Below are 20219 nucleotides of genomic sequence, written 5' to 3' on the forward strand. Positions count from 1 at the left end.
ACCTGTCGTACATAGTTTCAAGACCAAGTAAACAAGAGTTTATTTTATTAATAACCCCTGGCTCAATATTCATGATAACAAAAGGTCCCAACTTGCTCCAAAATACAGCAGTATGCAGTCCGAGACTGACAGCAATTTAACCAAACATGTGCGCACACCCAGGGATACCTGTATAAGGTGTTTAGGGATGCAGATGTAATCACTGGACAGTTGTGTCCCTTACAAGGGCATCGACAGACTGATTTAAATACCAGCCTTTGCCTGGCTGCAGGAGAACTCTCATTTGTAGTTTAAGCATTAGACTTTTTTAAAGCATAAACAGTTTGCACAGGCATCTATGACACTTTTACAGACACTATTGTGACATCTAGTGCCAGCATTCTGCATGAGATTTTAAGTAATTTCACTCATGCTGCCAAAATATCTGGAATGTAAATTGAGAAGAGCTGCAGATCTGAATTTCACAGTATGTCAATTGATGCAGTAGATGTCAGTGCAAATGTCACCATTTGCAGTGCTAAGTGGTGTGGCACCCATGCACCTTCTTTGCAGTATCTACAATTGGATTTCACTACAATACTTCTGCTGGAGGCACAGATGCTATATGAGAACATACTGTACATTTAAGCGAAGCAGGTTGGCTGAGAAAAACTCAGAGAAAAAACAGAAGCAGAGTAAAGTAATGTTGATAAGGGAGCATTGTGTACTGAATACAGGCAGAGATAACCTGTGGGTGCGCTTTGCATTACAGAGCTGTTGCAACTGGGGCGCCTATGAATGCAAGATTGAGGCTGAATTTCAGCTAATTAATTTGGGAATGAAATACCATCAAGTGTCTGACTGATTCCAAATTTATTCTGCAGCAGGACAACAAACACAAACATAAAGCCAATATCATAGGAACTATCTTCATTGTAAAGAACAAGTGGTCCTGGAAGTGATGATACGGCCCACAGAGCCCTGATCTCAACATTGAGTGTGTCTGGGATTACACGAAAAGACAAAAAAGATTTGCACAAGCCTCAAACACATATATTTGTTTAGTTTTCCTAAATTTGTGGAACAACCTCACTGCCGAGATCCTTAAAAAACTGTGCAAGTGCAACCCCTTAGTGACCAGGCCAATTGATATCTTAAAGACCAGGCCAAATTTTTGAAATCTGGCCAGTGTCACTTTATGTGGTAATAACTCTGGAACGGATCCCACTGATTCTGAGAATGTTTTTCGTAACATATTGATTTTTCTCATATGACTTGCATTTATTTGTGAAAAAAATCTTGCGAAAATTTAGCAATTTTCAAACTTTTCATTCTTATGCCTTTACATCAGAAAGTTATGTCACACAAAAATTTACCACATGTCTACTTTACATCTGCATCATTTTTGACAATTTGTTTTCTATTAGGAAGTTAGAAGTGTTAAAACTTGATCAGCAATTTATCATTTTTTACAAAACCAATTTTTTAGGGACCACATCACATTTGAAGTGACTTTAAGGAGCCTATATGACAGAAAATACCCCAAAGTGACACCATTCTAAAAACTGCACCCCTCAAAGTCCTCAAAACCACATCCCAGAAGGTTATTAACACTTCAGGTGCTTCAAGGGAACTAAAGTAATGTGGAAGAAAAAAACATTCATTTTACTTTTTTTCACAAAAATTTTAATTTAGCCCCCAATTATAATATTTTCACAAGGGTAACTGGAGAAAATAGACCCCCAAAAATGTTGTGAAATTTATCCTGATTACGTCGATACCCCCAATATGTGGGGGGAACACCACTATTTGGGCGCATGGCTCAGAAGGGAAGGAGCGCCGTTCGACTTTTTGAACGCAAAATTGTCTGGATTTGAGAGCGGACGCCATGTTGTGTTTAGAGAGCCTCTGATATGCATAAACAGTGGAAACCCCTCATAAGTGACCCCATTTTTGAAACTATACCCCTCAAGGAATCTATCTAGATGTGTGGTGAACTCATTGCCCCCCCAGGTGCTTCACAGAAGTTTATAACGTAGAGCCATGAAAGTAAAAAATCATATTTTTCCCACAAAAATTTACTTTTAGCCCCAAATATTTTATATTCACAAGGGTAACAGGAGAAAATGGACCCCAAAGTTTGTTGTTCAATTTCTCCTGAGTACGCCATATGTGGAGAAAAATACTGTTTGGGCGCACAGCAGGGCTCGGAAGGGAAGTAGCACCATTTGACTTTTTGAATGCAAAATTGTCTGGAATCGGGGATGCCATGTCACGTTTGGTGATCCCCTGATGTGACCTAACAATATAAATCTCCCACAAGTGACCTCATTTTGGAAACTACACCCCTCAAGGATTTTATTCAGGGGTACAGTGAGCATTTTGAACCCACAGGTACTACACAGAATTTGATAACATTAGGTCGTCATATTGAAAATGTTCATTTCTTTCACCAAAATGTTTTAGCCCTAAATGTGTAATTTTCACAATGGAAAATAGGTGAAAATGGACCCCATAATTTGTTACACAATTTCTCCTGAATGTGATAATACCCCATATGTGGTCAAAACTTCTGTTTGGGAACATGGTAGAGCTCGGAAAGGAAAGAGCGCTATTTGTCTGGAATACATTGTGAATGGCATGTTGCATTTGAAGAGCCACTGACATGCAAAAACTGTTATGATCTGCTACAGGGACTAAGGAAAGACAGGAGATCTCTCCCTACAATAGAACTAAACTAGATCCCTACGATGTAACGGGGAACCTGATCCTGCGATCAGACCCGCTAAAGTCCTCGGCTAGTCTGTACGAAGACCTATAGAAGTGAGGGAGGGATCCCTACAAGAACTAGGGACTGGGATAAGTTGGACACCTCCTAGCAGAAATAGTAGCAGTCAAAGACAAACACACAACAAAAAGCATAGAGGTCAGAAGACCTAGCAAAACTAACAGAGAACGGCAACAGAGCACCAAGCTAGCTCAAGAGTAGTAAATACAATGAAGTCCAGCAAGGCCAGGAGGGCGGAGCCGGATTAAATAGGCAAAAATGGTCATGTGACCAGCAAACTAAAAAAAACCTAACAAGAGAGTTCTAACAGTACCCCCTCTTCTAAGAGGATCCTCCGGATCCCCTAGGCCCAGGCTTACCAGGAAACCTCCTGTGAAAAGCTCTGACAAGTCTGGAAGCAGAAACATCATCCGCCCTCACCCATGAGTTATCCTCAGGTCCAAAACCCTTCCAAGCGACGAGATACTGCAAACTCCCTCTATACCGTCTAGAATTTAGGATGCGGGAAATTTCATATTCCCCGTCCTCCACCACCGGAGGAACAGTGGCAGAGGCGTCACCATCCGACACATCAGCTTTTTTCAACAGAGAAACATGAAACACTGGGTTAATCTTCCAGGACGTAGGAACCTCCAACCTAACAGCAGATTGGTTAACTATCTGAAGCACCTTAAAGGGCCCTATGAACTTGGGACCCAATTTTTTAGAAGGAATCCTCAATCGCAGATTCTTAGAGGACAACCAAACCATGTCACCAACAGCAAACAAAACCTCTTGCCGTTTCCTATCAAAGTACCTCTTAGATTTTTTGTTAGCCTCCTGAAGATTACCACGCACATCCGTCCAAACTCTCTCCAAATCACCGGAAAAACTCTCCTCCTCAGGCACAGCCGAAACCAATTTGGAGAATGATCCAAAAGACGGATGTCTCCCAGAACAACAAAAAAAAGGCGAACACCCAGCAGAAGAGGATGTATGGTTGTTAAGAGCAAATTCAGCAAGTGGCAGAAACTCAGACCACCCCTCTTGATTGTCTGCCACAAAACAACGCAAGAACTGCTCAACATCCTGGTTCTTCTTTTCTGTCTGGCCATTAGACTCAGGATGATATCCGGATAAAAACGACAAATGAACTCCCAACCTGTCACAAAAGGCACGCCAAAAACGAGCCACGAACTGAGGTCCCCTATCAGAAACAATGTCAGTAGGAACACCATGTAGTCTGACAATTTCCTTGACAAAGGCCTTAGCGAGTGTCTTAGCGCAAGGCAGTTTGATGAAGGGAACCAAGTGACACATCTTGCTAAAACGGTCCACGACCACCCAGATGACCGTGAAACCTTCAGAGGGGGGAAGGTCAGTAATAAAGTCCATAGCCAGATGTGTCCAAGGTGCACTAGGAACCTCCAGAGGGCAAAGCAACCCCACAGCAGGAGCATGCGAAGACTTGGATCTAGCACACACAGTACATTGGCGCACCCACTTAATGACTTCCTTCTGCCATCCAGGCCACCAAAAACTGCGACCCACAAGTCTCTTGGTCTCAGAAATTCCTGGATGACCTGCCAACCGAGACTCATGACACTCAACAAACAAATCTCTCCTAAAGGTCCTAGGCACAAACAACCTCCCATGGGGAGTGTTAGATGGGGCATTCTCCTGAGCTTTAAGAATCTCATACTCCAAAACGGAGTCCAAAGCAGCAATCACAACACCTTCTTGTAAAATGCTCTCCTCTTCCTCCTCAACACCGACCATGGGAGAAAAACTGCGAGACAAAGCATCCGCTTTAACATTCTTGGTACCCGGGATGTAAGTAACGGAAAAATTAAACCGCGAGAAAAAAAGTGCCCACCTAGCCTGACGGGCATTCAAGCGCTTGGCAGCATCAAGATAGATCAGATTTTTATGATCAGTGAAAACCTGAATGGGAAATTCAGCACCTTCCAAGAGGTGACGCCAGTGTTCAAATGCGAGTTTAATCGCCAGCAATTCCCGATTACCAATATCGTAATTAAGTTCAGTCTCAGAAAATTTTTTTGAATAAAAGGCACAGGGATGTACTCCATCCTTGTTTTCCTGAGACAACACCGCACCGACCCCCACCTAAGAAGCATCAACCTCAACCAAAAACGGCTTAGTCACATCAGGCTGCATAAGGATAGGAGCAGAGCCGAACCTCTCCTTTAGAAACACAAAAGCTTCAATGGCCTCAGAAGTCCACTGAACCGCATTAGCACCTTTCCTGGTGAGATCGGTTAGAGGTTTGACAATAATAGAAAAATTTTTTATGAATTTTCTGTAATAATTGGCGAAACCCAAAAACCTCTGTATCGATTTCAAACCAATAGGCCTAGGCCATTCCTGCACAGCTTGAACTTTAACCGGGTCCATCTCAAAACCTTCACTGGAGATAATGTAGCCCAAAAAACTAATTCTCTGTACAGCGAACTCACATTTCTCCAGCTTAGCAAAAAGCGAATTGTCCATTAATAACTGTAATACCTCACGTACGCTCCGCCAATGAGACTCCAGATCAGGCGAATAAATCAGAATGTCATCCAAATACACAACCACATTTTTGCCGAGTAAAGGTCTAAGGATGTCATTAATAAGATTCTGAAAAAATGCTGGAGCATTGGTAAGACCAAAAGGCATCACCAGATTCTCAAAATGACCCACAGGAGTGTTAAAAGCAGTCTTCCATTCATCACCCTCCTTCATGTGCAACAAATTGTATGCCCCCCGGAGATCAATTTTAGAGAACCACTTGGCCCCCACTAACTGGTTAAATAAATCAGGAATCAATGGCAGTGGGTAAGGATTGCGTACAGTAATTTTATTAATCTCACGAAAGTCCAGACAAGGACGTAAACCGCCATCTTTTTTTTTTACAAAAAAAAATCCAACAGCCACAGGAGACTTGGAAGGCCTAATGTGACCGGCGGCCAAGCTTGTCTGTATGTATTCCTCCAAAGCCTTTCTCTCAGGAATAGTAAGATTAAATAAACGACTTTTAGGAAGAGTCGCTCCAGGGACAAATTCAATGGTACAATCATAGTCTCTATGGGGAGGCAAAATTTGTGACTCCTCCTCAGAAAAAACTCTCCAAAAATCCTGAATAGGTACAGGTAATTCCCCTTTTTCCACCGCAGCAATACGTCCGTTACAACACTTGTCATAACACTTAGGGCTCCAGGACTTAATTTCATTGGTAGACCAATCCAGTACAGGATTGTGCAATTTTAACCAGGGTAACCCCAATATTACTGGAGAAGGCAAATTATCCAATACCACCAAATCCAAATTCTCTTGATGAATACCATTAATAGTGAGGGGAAATTCACAGACCTTATGAGTAACACTCTTCAAGGGAGAGCCATCAACAGAAACCACAGCAATAGGGGATAACAAAGTTTTAGGTTCTAATCTAAGTTTTTCCAAGAATCCCCCATCAATCACATTCAGAGTAGAGCCACAATCCACAAATACCCGAAATTCAATTAATTCATCCTGAGCAGCGGTAGTAGCAGATAGGAATACTCCCTTAGAATTTAAACAGGCAGGCAAAACGTGCATGGCTGACCATTTTTTTTTCTTTCTTCATACGAAGCACACAGTTCTTAATAAAATGACCAGAATTTCCGCAATAGAAGCACAAGCCTTCAGAAAGCCTGCGGTCTTTTTCCTGAGAGCGGGGTGCCATCGCCCCAATCTCCATCGGCTCTCCATTGTCAGCACAGACCCTCTCAGGACTCGGAGCTGACATAGCAGAGGATTTGCTCTCATTAACCCTTGCACGCAGTCTCCTGTCCACCCGTATAGCTAATTGCATTGCCTCCTGCAAGTTTCCAGGTGTGGGATAAGCAATCAGTAAATCCTTAACCCTTTCACCTAGCCCTGCAAGAAACAAGCTTTTCAAAGCTGAATCGTTCCACCCCACCTGGGCAGACCACCGACGGAAGTGAGAACAATATTTTTCCACATTACCTGATCCCTGCCTCAAACGTCTCAATTCAGACTCAGCAGATGAGACACGATCAGGATCATCGTACAACAAACCCAAAGCAGAAAAAAAACTATCCACTGATCTAAAGCACGGATCACTAGGTTGGAGAGAGAAGGCCCATCCCTGAGGATCTTTGCGCAAAAGTGACATTATGAACCCTATGCGCTGTGATTCATCACCAGAGGATCCGGGTCTCAAACGAAAATACAATAAACAAGCATTTTTAAAAGAAAAAAAATCTTGTTGTTCACCAAAAAATAAATCAGGCAGACGTACCTTTGGTTCCACAAAATGTGATCCAGAACAGCTACTCAAGTGTTGTTGGAGCTTGGCCACCTCCAGAGAGAGTCCCTGCAAGCGTTGAGCCAAATCTTGAACCGAGACCATGATGGAAAACTGGAGGTCTTTCCTTAGAGAAATTTTTTTTTTTTTTTTTTCTTTTAGGGCTGGACTTACTGTTATGATCTGCTACAGGGACTAAGGAAAGACAGGAGATCTGTCCCTACAATTGAACTAAACTAGATCCCTACGATGTAACGGGGAACCTGATCCTGCGATCAGACCCGCTAAAGTCCTCGGCTAGTCTGTACGAAGACCTATAGAAGTGAGGGAGGGATCCCTACAAGAACTAGGGACTGGGATAAGTTGGACACCTCCTAGCAGAAATAGTAGCAGTCAAAGACAAACACACAACAAAAAGCATAGAGGTCAAAAGACCTAGCAAAACTAACAGAGAACGGCAACAGAGCACCAAGCTAGCTCAAGAGTAGTAAATACAATGAAGTCCAGCAAGGCCAGGAGGACGGAGCCAGATTAAATAGGCAAAAATGGTCATGTGACCAGCAAACTAAAAAAAAACTAACAGGAGAGTTCTAACAAAAACAGCAGTAATTCCCCTCACAAGTAACCCCATTTTGGAAACTAGGCCCCTCAAGGAATTCATCTAGGGGTGTACCAAGCATTTTTAACCTACAGATCATTCACAAAAATTTATAACATTTAGCTGTGAGATCAAAAAAATTATTTTGTTCCACTAAAATACTGTTTTAGCACCAAATTTATAGTTTACTCGAGGGGTAATGGGATAAATTGGACACCACAATGTGTTATGCAATTTCTCCGGAATGTGGCAGTGCCCCATATGTGGTTGTAAACTACTGTTTGAGCACACAGCAGGGGTCAGATGGGAAGGAGAGCTGCTTGGCTTTTAGAACACAGATTCCATTTGAATAGATGGTGGGCTCCATCAGCCGAGCCACTGAGGTGCCAGAACAATAGAAACCTCCCTGGTGACCCCATATTGGAAACTTCACTGCCTAAGGAATTGATCTAGGGGTGTAGCGAGTATTGTGAACCCACAGGAGCCTCACAGAGTTTTATTCCATTGAGATGTAGAAATATGACATTTTAGTGGTAAAAATGTAATTTTTTTATTAGCTGCAAATTTGTCAGGTACACAAGGGTTAATAGGTGAAACTGGACCCCATAATTTATTGTGCAATTTCTCCCAATTGCGGTGATGCCCTATATGTTGTTAGAAATTACTGTTAGGCCACACATCAGGGCTGAGAAGGAAGGGGTACTATTTGGCTTTTGGAGCACAGATTTTGGTGGGATAGTTTGTGGAGCCCCTAAGGTGCCATATCAGCAGAAAAAAAAACAAAAGTGACCCCATTGTAGAAAATGCACTTCTCGATGAATTCATTTATGGCTGCAGTGACTATTTTGTAACATCCATGCCAGGATTTTTTGGGGAAAATTGCAAATATGCCAGTTTAGTGCCCATACATTGTGGCCCCATACAGTGTAGTGCCTCCATATATTGTAGCTCCCCCATACATTGTGCCCAGCTTGCGTTTCTGGGGACACACACCCTGTAAATTGTTAAGTGGTCCCTCTGACGCACCCCTGGGCCTGTGTCGCGCAGCGTTGCGCACGCGGGAGCTTACCCGGAGCCGGATCTGTTGAGGGTTGTAGTCTCGTGGCGGTGACCCGGTCCGTGCCCAGGGAGTCAGACTAAGTGGCGCTGTATTGGCGGTAGATGTTGGACGACTACGCCACCCGTTGAGTGCAGCTAAGGAGCTGCTTCTGCAGGGCAGACCGCTGAGGCCGGTGGTAGGATTGTGCAGCGTGATAGTATAACCCCCAACGGGAGGGGTATGGCCTCAGGGCAGCCGACGTGGATGATGGGGGTAGCAGGAACCACTCGGAGACGGTACGGTGTAGTTCAGGGTCTTTACTGGTGACAAAGACAGACCCTCCCGGAGTACTGGCTAGCGATTGGGGCCTGGTCAGTCCTTGAGCAGATGGGATCTCCCCTGGCCAGGCGGAGTTGTAGGCCTCCCAAACTAACGATACTCTTCTGGCTACCTTGCTAGAGGCGGGTATAAGTAGCCCACGTCCCTGAGTGTACCGTGTGGTGCTCACCCGTATGGCCGGTGACTCGGGGCCTTCTAGTTGCTTCCGCTCCACGACGGCGGTGCTGGTCCCACGCGTGTGACCGTGCCTTCGGGTTTCTGGGCCAGAGGACCTGCAATCCCCTGCCGGTCGGTTTCTGCTGCTGGATAGGAGTTAGTCCCCACAACCTCGGACTCCGGGTCCGGTGATAACTTCTCAGTCAGGGCGAGCTCTGCAGCTACCAGCCCCTGACTCCTTGTAGCACTGCTCCCACAGAGCTCCTGATGTTCTTTTCCTATATCTGCTTCTCTGTCTCTACTTCTTCTCTACTCACTAACCCTGCCTCAGCCCCAGGTTTATATAGGGGAAGTTCTTCCCCTCCCAGGACTGGGCAGGAGGTGTGGCATGCATAGGATTCCTGACCAAGAGACCTCCCACCTGCTCTCAGACATAACATTGCTGTTACTGTGGAAACCAGACCCCTGGGGTGCCACACCTCCCCACTACAATAATGCTAAATATGTGGCCACTTACTGCGGTTTAGGAATAGTGGAGGAATTTGGATTTGGGAGCACAGATTTAACTCGATTTTATTTGAGGGGGTGGGAGCCATCGCTTTTCTAGAGTCTATGTTCTACCAGTTACTTGGGAACCCCCTATAGTTCCAGTGACAGATGACGGATCTGAGTGGGGGCTGGTTTTGTGCGGGATAAATTAGGGTTTTTATTGGTAACATTTTGAGGTAAATAATATTTTTTTACGTTTCCAGATAATGACTTGGAACACATTCTTGTGTTCTACGCTGAGCACTTACGTTGGGGTTTCTGTGTAAATCCCGCAAAAATGAGATTCAGACGAAATCCCTGAGGGAACCACCCTCCATAATGAGGCAGATGAAGACACTTTCAACTCCGTTTGGCGTATGCTCTGGTGGTGTCCATCTTTTTAGGCGTGCACAGATCTATGGTCGCCCACACTTGTGCGCTAAAAAGACAAGGAGCAGCAAAGAGGAAATGATTTTGAATCATTTACATAAATACCCAGTCAATATTGGAGATACAGAAGGGGTATATTAGACACTTAATACTTAAATTTTATTTAAAAATAGCTTAAAAAAAATATAAGGATTTAAAAATCAATAAAGGAGACAGCAACGGTTTGTTCCCCAAACAGTAGCAGTGACCGTATCAGAAGAAGGGACCTAGGTCTCCTATTAAAGTAACGGGCAGTGGTCGATCAAGGTCAGATATATGTCCTGATTGAACCAATGTCCATATATAGCGTCTAGTCTGTGCTTGAATGGACAAGGCAAGTCACATTGGCAGACTGTTCTCTAATATAGTGGACAATGATGTGTGTGAATATAGACAACAAAAATTGGATATCAAAGGAGAACGTCTAGAATAGGTATTAGAACCCGGGATACATTACACATAATATTGAAATACAAATAGACTAGAGAAATGGAACGTCCTCACCAGCAAGTTGTGGAGTACACAGATGACATAGGGGGTTGTCCCATGAGACAAGGCAGGCACAAATCCAGGGAAGAGACATGTACTTCTGGCCCTAATATCTCCCTCTATGGTTTGCACTGTCCTGACACCCCTTACTCCTGCCCTGACAAGGGCAGTCCACATCAAGTCGCTGTACTGATAGCCCTATACTTTCCCTACAGTCCCAACGCGTTTCTTCCAACTGGAGTCATCAGAGGACCTACATCTGTAGCACAATCAGAGCTAGGATATTCTATCAGTTGGAAAACATGACTGTCTCCACTAGTCTACTGTGAAGCAATGATCAGTCAGAGGGGAGAATTTAAAAAGAGAACAATTAATCAAAATGCATATGGTATAATAGACTCATCCTCCAATCAACTCACCAGATTAGTAAGATTATATTCCGCAAGGGTGCACTATTTACATTGCTTACCAGGTACCCATGGTGCTGGGGGTGAGCAGGTTTACTACAGCAGCGTGTGGAGCGCAGTAGATTTCACTCAGTTAGAATGGAGTTGTTAGAACCCTCCTGTTAGTTTTTGCTATCTTGTGTTTTGCGGTCACCTGACCATCTGCCTATATATACCAGCTCCGCCCTTCTGGCTTTGCTGGACTTTAGTGTTGTTTGACTGTCTTTCTAGCAAGGTGCTTCGGTGCCTATCTCTGTCAGTTCGCTTGGTCCTCTGGGACCTCTAGTACTTTTTGTCAGTTTGTCTTTTGTGCTCTGCAACAACTTCTGTTTAGGAGGTGTCCCATTTTTGTCCCAGTCCTTAGTTCATTTAGGGACCCCTCCCTTAACTCTATAGGTCTTCGTTCAGACTAGCCGAGGACTAAGGTGGGTCTGTTCACAAGGAACAGGCAGCTCGCTACATCGTAGGGATTCAGCTTAGTCTTACTGTAGGGACAGCTTTCCCCTATCTTTCCTTAGTACATGTTGCAGATCATAACAGTAAACCAAGCCCAAAAAAAACTAAAAGGAAAGAAATTCGGGGATCAGTATGGTTTCCGTCCAGGATTTGGCTCAACGCCTGCAGGGATTGTCTCTGGAGGTGGCTGAGCTTCAGCAACACGTGAGTAGCAGTCCTGGAGCGCATTTTGTCAAACCCAAGGTAGGACTGGCTGATGTTTTTTATGGTAAATAGCAAGATTTAAAAATGCTTGTTTGTTATATTTTCGTTTGAGACCAAGATCCTCTGGGAATTAATCACAGCGCATTGGTTTTATTATATCACTTTTGCGCAAAGAACCACAGGGGTGGGCCTTTTCTCTCCAACCTAATGATCCGTGCTTAAGTTCTGTTGAAGAATTTTTTTCTGCTATGGGGCTATTATATGACGATATTGATCGAATCTCATCTGCTGAATCAGAGCTTAGACGTTTGAATCAGGGGTCAGATGATGTTGAAAATTATTGCACACACTTCAGGAGATGGACTTCAGAAGTTAAATTGAATGATTCTGCGCTGAGATGTTTATTTCTTGCTGGTCTGAGTGAAAGGGTTAAGGATTTGCTAAATGCATTCCCTGCACCTGAGACTCTGCAGGAAGCTATGCAGTTAGCTGTTCGTGTGGACAGGAGACTGAGGTCCAGGGTGAATTATGTAAAAAGTCCTGTAACGTCAGGTCCTAGTTCCCAGAAAATCTGCTCTGACAGCGGAGAACCAATGGAGGTTGGGGCGATGTCACTCCGCTCTCAGGAAAGAGACCGGAGATTCGCCAAGGGCTTGTGTCTTTATTGTGGTAAAGCTGACCATTTGATTAAGTATTGTGAGTGTCGTTTAAGTAAAGAAAAAAAAAGGGCAGTTACGCCCGTATAGCTTGTTTACGCTCTGCAGGAGTATTTCTTTCTGGGAGTACTACTCTGCAGGGAGATTTGATTGAATTTCAGGTATTTGTGGATTGTGGTTCAACACTTAATGTGATTGATAAAGGGTTTTTGGAAAACCTTAAATTGAAATCCAAACCTTTGTCATCACCTATTTCTGTGGTTGCAATTGATAACACTCCTTTGAAATGTATTACTCACAAGACTGATGCATTTCCTCTCACTATCAATGGAGGTCACCAAGAAATTTTGGACTTGGTTGTTTTGGATAATTTTCCCTCTCCAGTTGTTCTAGGATTGCTTTGGTTAAGACTGCACAATCTTTTATTGGACTGGTTTACTAATGTGATTAAGTCTTGGAGTCCGAAGTGCTATGATAAATGTTGCAATGGTCGCATTGCTGCTGTGGAAAAAGGAGAATTACCGGTACCTATTCAAGATTTTTGGAGGGTTTTTTCGGAGGAGTCACAAGTTTTACCTCCTCATAGGGATTATGATTGCGCCATTGAGTTTGTTCCGGGAGCTACTCTTCCCAAAAGTCGCTTGTTTAATCTGACTATCCCTGGAAGAAAGGCCTTGGAGGAGTACATACAGACTAGCCTGGCTGCTGGTCACATTAGACCTTCTAACTCACCTGTGGCAGTTGGATTCTTCTTTGTTAAAAAAAAAGGACGGCGGTTTACGTCCATGTCTGGATTTTCGTGAAATTAATAAGATTACTGTACGCAATTCCTACCCATTGCCGTTAATTCCTGACTTGTTTAACCAGTTAGTGGGAGCCAAGTGGGTCTCCAAAATTGATCTCCGGGGGGCATACAATTTTTTTATGTGTGAAGGAGGGTGATGAATGGAAAACTGCTTTTAACACTCCGGTAGGTCATTTTAAGAATCTGGTGATGCCTTTTGGTCTTACCAATGCACCTGCATTTTTTCAGAACCTTATTAATGACATCCTGAGACCTTTGATTGGTAAGAATGTAGTTGTGTATTTGGATGACATTTTGATTTATTCACCAGATCTCGAGTCCCATTGGCAGAGTGTACGTGAAGTTTTGCAATTATTGAGTGATAATTAACTCTTTGCTAAGCTGGAGAAATGTGAGTTCGCTGTGCAGAAAATTAGATTTTTGGGCTACATTGTCTCCAGCAAGGGCTTTGAGATGGACCCTGTGAAGGTTCAGGCTGTGCAGGAATGGCCTAGGCCTATTGATTTGAAATCTATACAGAGATTTTTGAGTTTTGCCAATTATTACAGGAAATTCATTAAGAATTTTTCTGTAATTGTTAAACCTCTAACCGATCTCACCAGGAAAGGTGCGAATACGGCCCAGTGGACTACTGAAGCCATTGAAGCATTTGAGTATCTCAAAGAGAGGTTCAGTTCTGCCCCTATCTTTATGCAGCCTGATGAGACCAAGCCTTTTTGGTCGAGGTCGATGCTTCATCAGTGGGGGTCGGAGCAGTTTTGTCTCAAGAGAACAAGGGTGGAGTACATCCTTGTGCCTTCTTTTTGAAAAAATTTTCGGAAACCGAACTGAATTATGATGTTGGAAATCGGGAGTTGCTGGCTATTAAACTTGCATTTGAACACTGGCGTCATTTTTTGGAAGGCGCTAGATTTCCTATTTAGGTTTTCACAGATCATAAGAATTTGATCTATCTGGATGCTGCCAAGCGCTTGAATGCCCATCAGGCTAGGTGGGCATTTTTTTTTTCTCGGTTTCATTTTTCTGTTACCTATATCCCGGGTACTAAGAATGTTAAAGCCGATGCTTTATCTCGCAGCTTCTCTCCTACGGTCGGTGCAGAGGAGGAGGAGAGCATTTTGCAGAAAGGAGTTGTGGTGGTGGCTTTGGACTCCGTTTTGGAGAATGGGATTCTGAATGCTCAAGATGATGCTCCATCTAACACTCCCCATGGGAGGTTGTTCGTGCTTAGAGCCTTTAGGAGAGATTTGTTTGTGGAGTGTCATGAGTCTCGGTTGGCAAGTCATCCAGGAGTTTCGGAGACTAAGAGACTTATCAGTCGCAGTTTTTGGTGGCCTGGATGGAAGAAGGAAGTCATCAAGTGGGTGCGTCAGTTTACTGTGTGTGCTAGGTCAAAGGCTTCACATACTCCTGCTGCGGTGTTGCTTTGCCCTCTGGAGGTTCCTAGTGCGCCTTGGACGCATCACACTATGGATTTTATTACTGATCTACCTGTGTCCGAGGGTTTTACTGTCATCTGGGTGGTCGTGGACCGTTTTAGTAAGATGTGTCATTTGGTTCCGTTCATTAAGTTGCCCTGCGCCAAGACACTCGCTAAGGCGTTTGTTAAGGAGATTGTCAAGCTCCATGGCGTTCCCACGGATATTGTTTCTGATAGAGGACCTCAGTTTGTGGCTCGCTTTTGGCGTTCTTTTTGTGACAGGTTGGGAGTCCATTTGTCATTTTCGTCTGGTTATCATCCGGAGTCGAATGGACAGACTGAAAGAAAAAACCAGGATGTTGAAGTTTTTGCGTTGTTTTGTGGCAGACAATCAAGAGGTGTGGTCTGAGTTTCTGCCTCTCGCAGAATTTGCTCTTAACAATCATACATCCTCCTCTGCTGGGTGTTCTTTTTTTTGTTGTACTGGGAGACATCCGTCTTTTGGTTTGTTCTCCAAATTGGGGTCAGCGGTGCCGGAGGAGGAAAATTTTTCCGGTGATTTGGAGAGAGTTTGGACTAATGTACGTTGTAACCTGCAAGAGGCTAACAAGAAGTCCAAAGTATTTTGACAGGAAACGTAAAGAGGTTTTGTTTACTGTGGGTGACATGGTTTGGTTGTCCTCGAAGAACCTACGGTTGAGGATTCCCTCTGAAAAACTGGGTCCTAAATTTGTGGGTCCATTTAAAGTGCTTCAGGTTGTTAACCCGTCTGCTGTTAGGTTTGATGTCCCTACTTCCTGGAAGATTAATCCTGTGTTTCATGTTTCCTTGTTGAAAAAGGCTGACGTAACTAATAGGGACGCCACTGTCACAGTTCCTCCTGTGGTGGAAGACGGCGAATATGAAATTTCTCGTATTTTGATTCTAGATGGCATAGAGGGAAATTACAGTATCTTGTCTCCTGGAAGGGTTTCGGTCCCGAAGACAACTCCTGGGTAAGGACGGATGAAGTCTCTGCTCCTAGGCTTGTTAAAGCTTTCCACAGGAGGTTTCCTGATAGGCCTGGAGGATCCTCATAGAAGAGGGGGTACTGTTAGAACCCTCCTGTTAGTTTTTGCTATCTTGTGTTTTGCGGTCACATGACCATCTGCCTATATATTCCAGCTCTACCCTACAGGCTTTGCTGGACTTCAGTGTTGTTTGACTGTCTTTCTAGCAAGGTGCTTCGGTGCCTATCTGTCAGTTCGCTTGGTCCTCTGGGACCTCTAGTACTTTTTGTCAGTTTGTCTTTTGTGCTCTGCAACAACTTCTGTTTAGGAGGTGTCCCATTTTTGTCCCAGTCCTTAGTTCATTTAGGGACCCCTCCCTTAATTCTATAGGTCTTCGTTCAGACTAGCCGAGGACTAAGGCGGGTCTGTTCACAAGGAACAGGCAGCCCGCTACATCGTAGGGATTCAGCTTAGGCTTACTGTAGGGACAGCTTTCCCCTATCTTTCCTTAGTACATGCTGCAGATCATAACATGAGTTTTGTAACACACCACTACTCAAAGACCAAACTTTACTTTAGTCTATCAAAAAACCCGGCACTCAAAGAGATAAGTGAAGTTTATGGAGTTTTTAATAAGGTGAGTACAATATTATAAACAGACGTTTCGGTCCCTCAGGACCTTCATCAGTGTACTACAAAATAAAAATAACAGACAAGAAGAAATTAAATACAGACAGTGGTCCAATTACAGTAGTAAATACACAAGATCAAAAATTATATAAATAAGTGCAGTTCATCCGAGCTGCAAATCTACTTTCCTGGGAGATGACAAAGGAGGAGGGAGGGATTTGGGAGGAATTTGGTTGGATGTCCCGTGAGAGAGGAAAAAAGGAGGGAAAAAAAAGAAAAAAGTAACATACCAGAGTGGAGGTCATGTAGGTGGACAAATTCCACTACGGTGACTGTAAGGGAGAAGTGGCTAGATTAGTTGTGACCTATGTATATAACTGGGGTGAAGAACAAATGAACTAGAGCAAACCTGAAATAGAAGCTGGGATCAAGAAGCTGTAATATCCAAAAGATATGGAAAATCTTGTAATGGAGACTGAAAGAAGAGAAGGAGGGCTGAAGTGAGAGAGGCACATTCAATAACTCCCTCGTTAAAGGAAATATGTAGTGGGTAGCGTGTACCTGTAGTCTCATGTCCTGTGGAAAATCCTCTAGAGACGCAGAGTCCACCGCTTGTCAGTAGGAGATGTAGTGTCCCCGGTGTGTCCACCCGAATTTATATATGATAGGGGGAGTGATGGCTGTAGGACGCCGCAGGAGCGCGCGAATGAGTGAGGACCCGAAACCGGAAGTGACGCGGAGTGCGCGTCATAAGGTACATAGTCAGGTGCCGGTCACGTGAGCGGAAGTGCCACTGTTTGCGTTCCAGCAGGGGCATATGCGTTCCACTGCGTGTTGTTGGAGAGGAGCAGGCTAATGGAGGAAAGGGAGCCAAAAACGGGAACATCCAAGGGGAGCAGGAGAGGAGGCAGAGGTCTAGGTGGGATGCTGGGAATAAAGGAAAACACAATTAGCAAGATATGCAATAACTTAGAAAAGTAGTCAATGTACACACCACATATTTGTCTGGATATAATCATAGATAGTGGGGACAATACTTGTATCAATTCCTAATTATTTCTATTATGCATCCAAATGTGTTGTGTTGTATAGCCGTGGTTCACCTGTTATATGAAGGAAAGCAAATCATAATCTCGATTAAGACCTTTGGGGGTTAAAGATTGTAATTCGTGAATCCAAAATGATTCCCTACGTTTGAGCATCCGAATTCGGTCGCCGCCTCTGCGTGGTATAGGTACATGGTCTATGACCTGAAACTTTAGTTGTGAAACAGTATGGCCAGCGGATGAGAAATGTTGTGGCAATGGTAGTGACGCGCCCCTGGGCCTGAGTCGCGCAGCGTTGTGCACGCGGGAGCCTACCCGGAGCCGGATCAGATGGGGGTAGTAGTCTCGTGGCGGTGACCCGGTCCGTGCCCAGGGAGTCAGACTAAGTGGCAGTCTATTAGCAGTAGATGGTGGATGACTACGCCACCCGTTGAATGCAGCTATGGAGCTGCCGCTGCAGGGCAGACCGCTGAGGCCGGTGGAAGGATGGTGCAGCGTGGATGGTATAACCCCCAACGGGAGGGGTATGGCCTCAGGGCAGCCGACGTGGATGATGGGGGTAGCAGGAACCACTCAGAGACGATGCGGTGTAGTTCAGGGTCTTTACTGGTGACAAAGATAGACCCTCCCGGAGTACTTGCTAGCAATCGGGGCCTGGTCAGTCCTTGAGCAGATGGGATCTCCCCTGGCCAGGCGGAGTTGTAGGCCTTCCCAACTAACTGTACTCTTCTGGCTACCTTGCTAGAGGCGGGTAAAAGTAGCCCACGTCCCTGAGTGTACCGTGTGGTGCTCACCCGTATGGCCGGTGACTCGGGGCCTTCTAATGGCTTCCGCTCCACGATGGCGGTGCTGGTCCCACGCGTGTGACCGTGCCTTCGGGTTTCTGGGCCAGAGGACCTGCAATCCCCTGCCGGTCGGTTTCTGCTGCTGGGTAGAGATTAGTCCCCACAGCCTCGGACTCCGGGTCCGGTGATAGCTTCTCAGTCAGGGCGAGCTCTGCAGCTGCCAGCCCCTGACTCCTTGTAACACTGCTCCCACAGAGCTCTTGTTGTTTCTTCCTATGCTGCTTCTCTTTCTCTACTTCTTCTCTACTCACTAACCCTGCCTCAGCCCCAGGTTTATATAGGGGAAGTTCTTCCCCTCCCAGGACTGGGCAGGAGGTGTGGCATGCAAAGGATTCCTGACCAAGAGACCTCCCACCTGCTCTCAGACATAACATTGCTGTTACTGTGGAAACCAGACCCCTGGGGTGCCACAGTAGTAACAAATTTTTACAGCGGATGGTGGACTTATGTTTAGATATGCGATCTTTTACTGGTTGAGTGGTTTCTCCAATGTAGATAAGGCCACATGGGCATTTGATAAGGTAAATTACAAAAGAAGAATTGCATGTGAAGTAGTCCCTGATGTGGTATTGTTTGCCTGATTGTGGATGGTAGAAGGTACTACCTCTGGTGACATTGTTGCATTGGAAACAATGGAGACAAGGGAAAGTACCAGTTTTTGGGTTTGAGAGGAATCTTTGTCTCAATCTGGGGGTGTTGGTAGGAAGGTCAGCTTGAATGAGGTGGTCCTTGATGTTAGGAGCCCTTTTGAAACATGGGAGGAAAGGGTTCTTAAATTCAGGGACAGAAGGATACGCTGTATGTAGGATTTTCCAATGCTGGTGAATTTTTTTATGAAGGATACGTACTGCTGGATGATAAGTGTGGACAAAAGGTAGACGATCAGAGATGGTTTGACGGTTTTGGGTGTCAGAATCGAGAGATTTTTGTAAAAGGGCAGGGGGGTATCCCCGTTCCACAAACTTGTGTTGCATTTCCCTGAGTCGGGTATCCCTGGTGGTGGTATCACTAACTATGCATCTAACCCTATGGAACTGGGATTTGGGTATGGATGAAATAGTGGATTTAGGATGTAGACTGTCAAAGCGGAGTAGGCCATTTCTGTCCGTCGGCTTGACGAATAGATCTGTGGATAAGAAACCTTCCCCATCTTTTATGACCTTAGTGTCTAGAAAATTAATGGATTCAAGGCTGGATGAAATGGTGAAATTGAGGCCCTCCCAAGCCGTATTGATGGTGTTGAAAAAGATGTCAAGAGATTCCATGGATCCTCCCCATAAGCAGAATATATCATCTATATATCTTTTCCATACCATCGCATGTTTTTTGTACAGATCGTTAGAATAGATGACCTTCTGCTCAAATTCCGCCATATAGCAGTTCGCGTATGGGGGTGCTACATTTGAGCCCATCGCGGTTCCTTGTTTCTGGAGATAAAAGGTGTTCACAAATAAGAAGAAATTTTTTTTAAGGACTAAAGTCAGTAGGTCCAAACAGAGATTCCGTGTGTCGATGGGTATGTTAAATCTCTCTAATAGATTGTCCACACATTCTATACCTTTGTTGTGTGGAATCGATGTGTATAAACTATTCACATCTAGGGTTACAAGCAAAGAGTTAGGTGGTATCTGGTGGATGGAATGAATTGTGTCCAGAAATGCCCCTGTATCCAGTAGGTAAGACGGGCTTTTTTGGGTGAGTGGGGTGAGTACTTTTTCAAGAAAGATGGACAAGGGGGACAATAAGGAGTCGGTGGAGGCGACGATCGGACGTCCTGGAGGGTTTTCAAGGCATTTATGTATTTTAGGAAGAATATAAAATACAGGTGTGATGGGAAATTTCTTGATCAAAAAATCACGTGTTTTAGGATCTATAGTGTTGTTTGTTAGATAATGGTCGACTGTGTTGAGGATAGAAGCACTGATGTTATGTGTGGGGTCAACATCTAGTTTCGAGTAAATCTTAGTGTCACTCAGTTGGCGTTGTATTTCTAAGATATATTTATCTTTATCCATGACTACAATTGCCCCTCCTTTGTCCGCGGGTTTGATTATAATGGATTTGTCAGTTTCCAGTGTTTTGATTG

This window comes from Phyllobates terribilis, unplaced genomic scaffold (genome assembly GCF_046119375.1).
Source record: "Phyllobates terribilis strain yellow unplaced genomic scaffold, ASM4611937v1 Scaffold_13__5_contigs__length_258822181, whole genome shotgun sequence".
NCBI lineage: Eukaryota > Metazoa > Chordata > Amphibia > Anura > Dendrobatidae > Phyllobates > Phyllobates terribilis.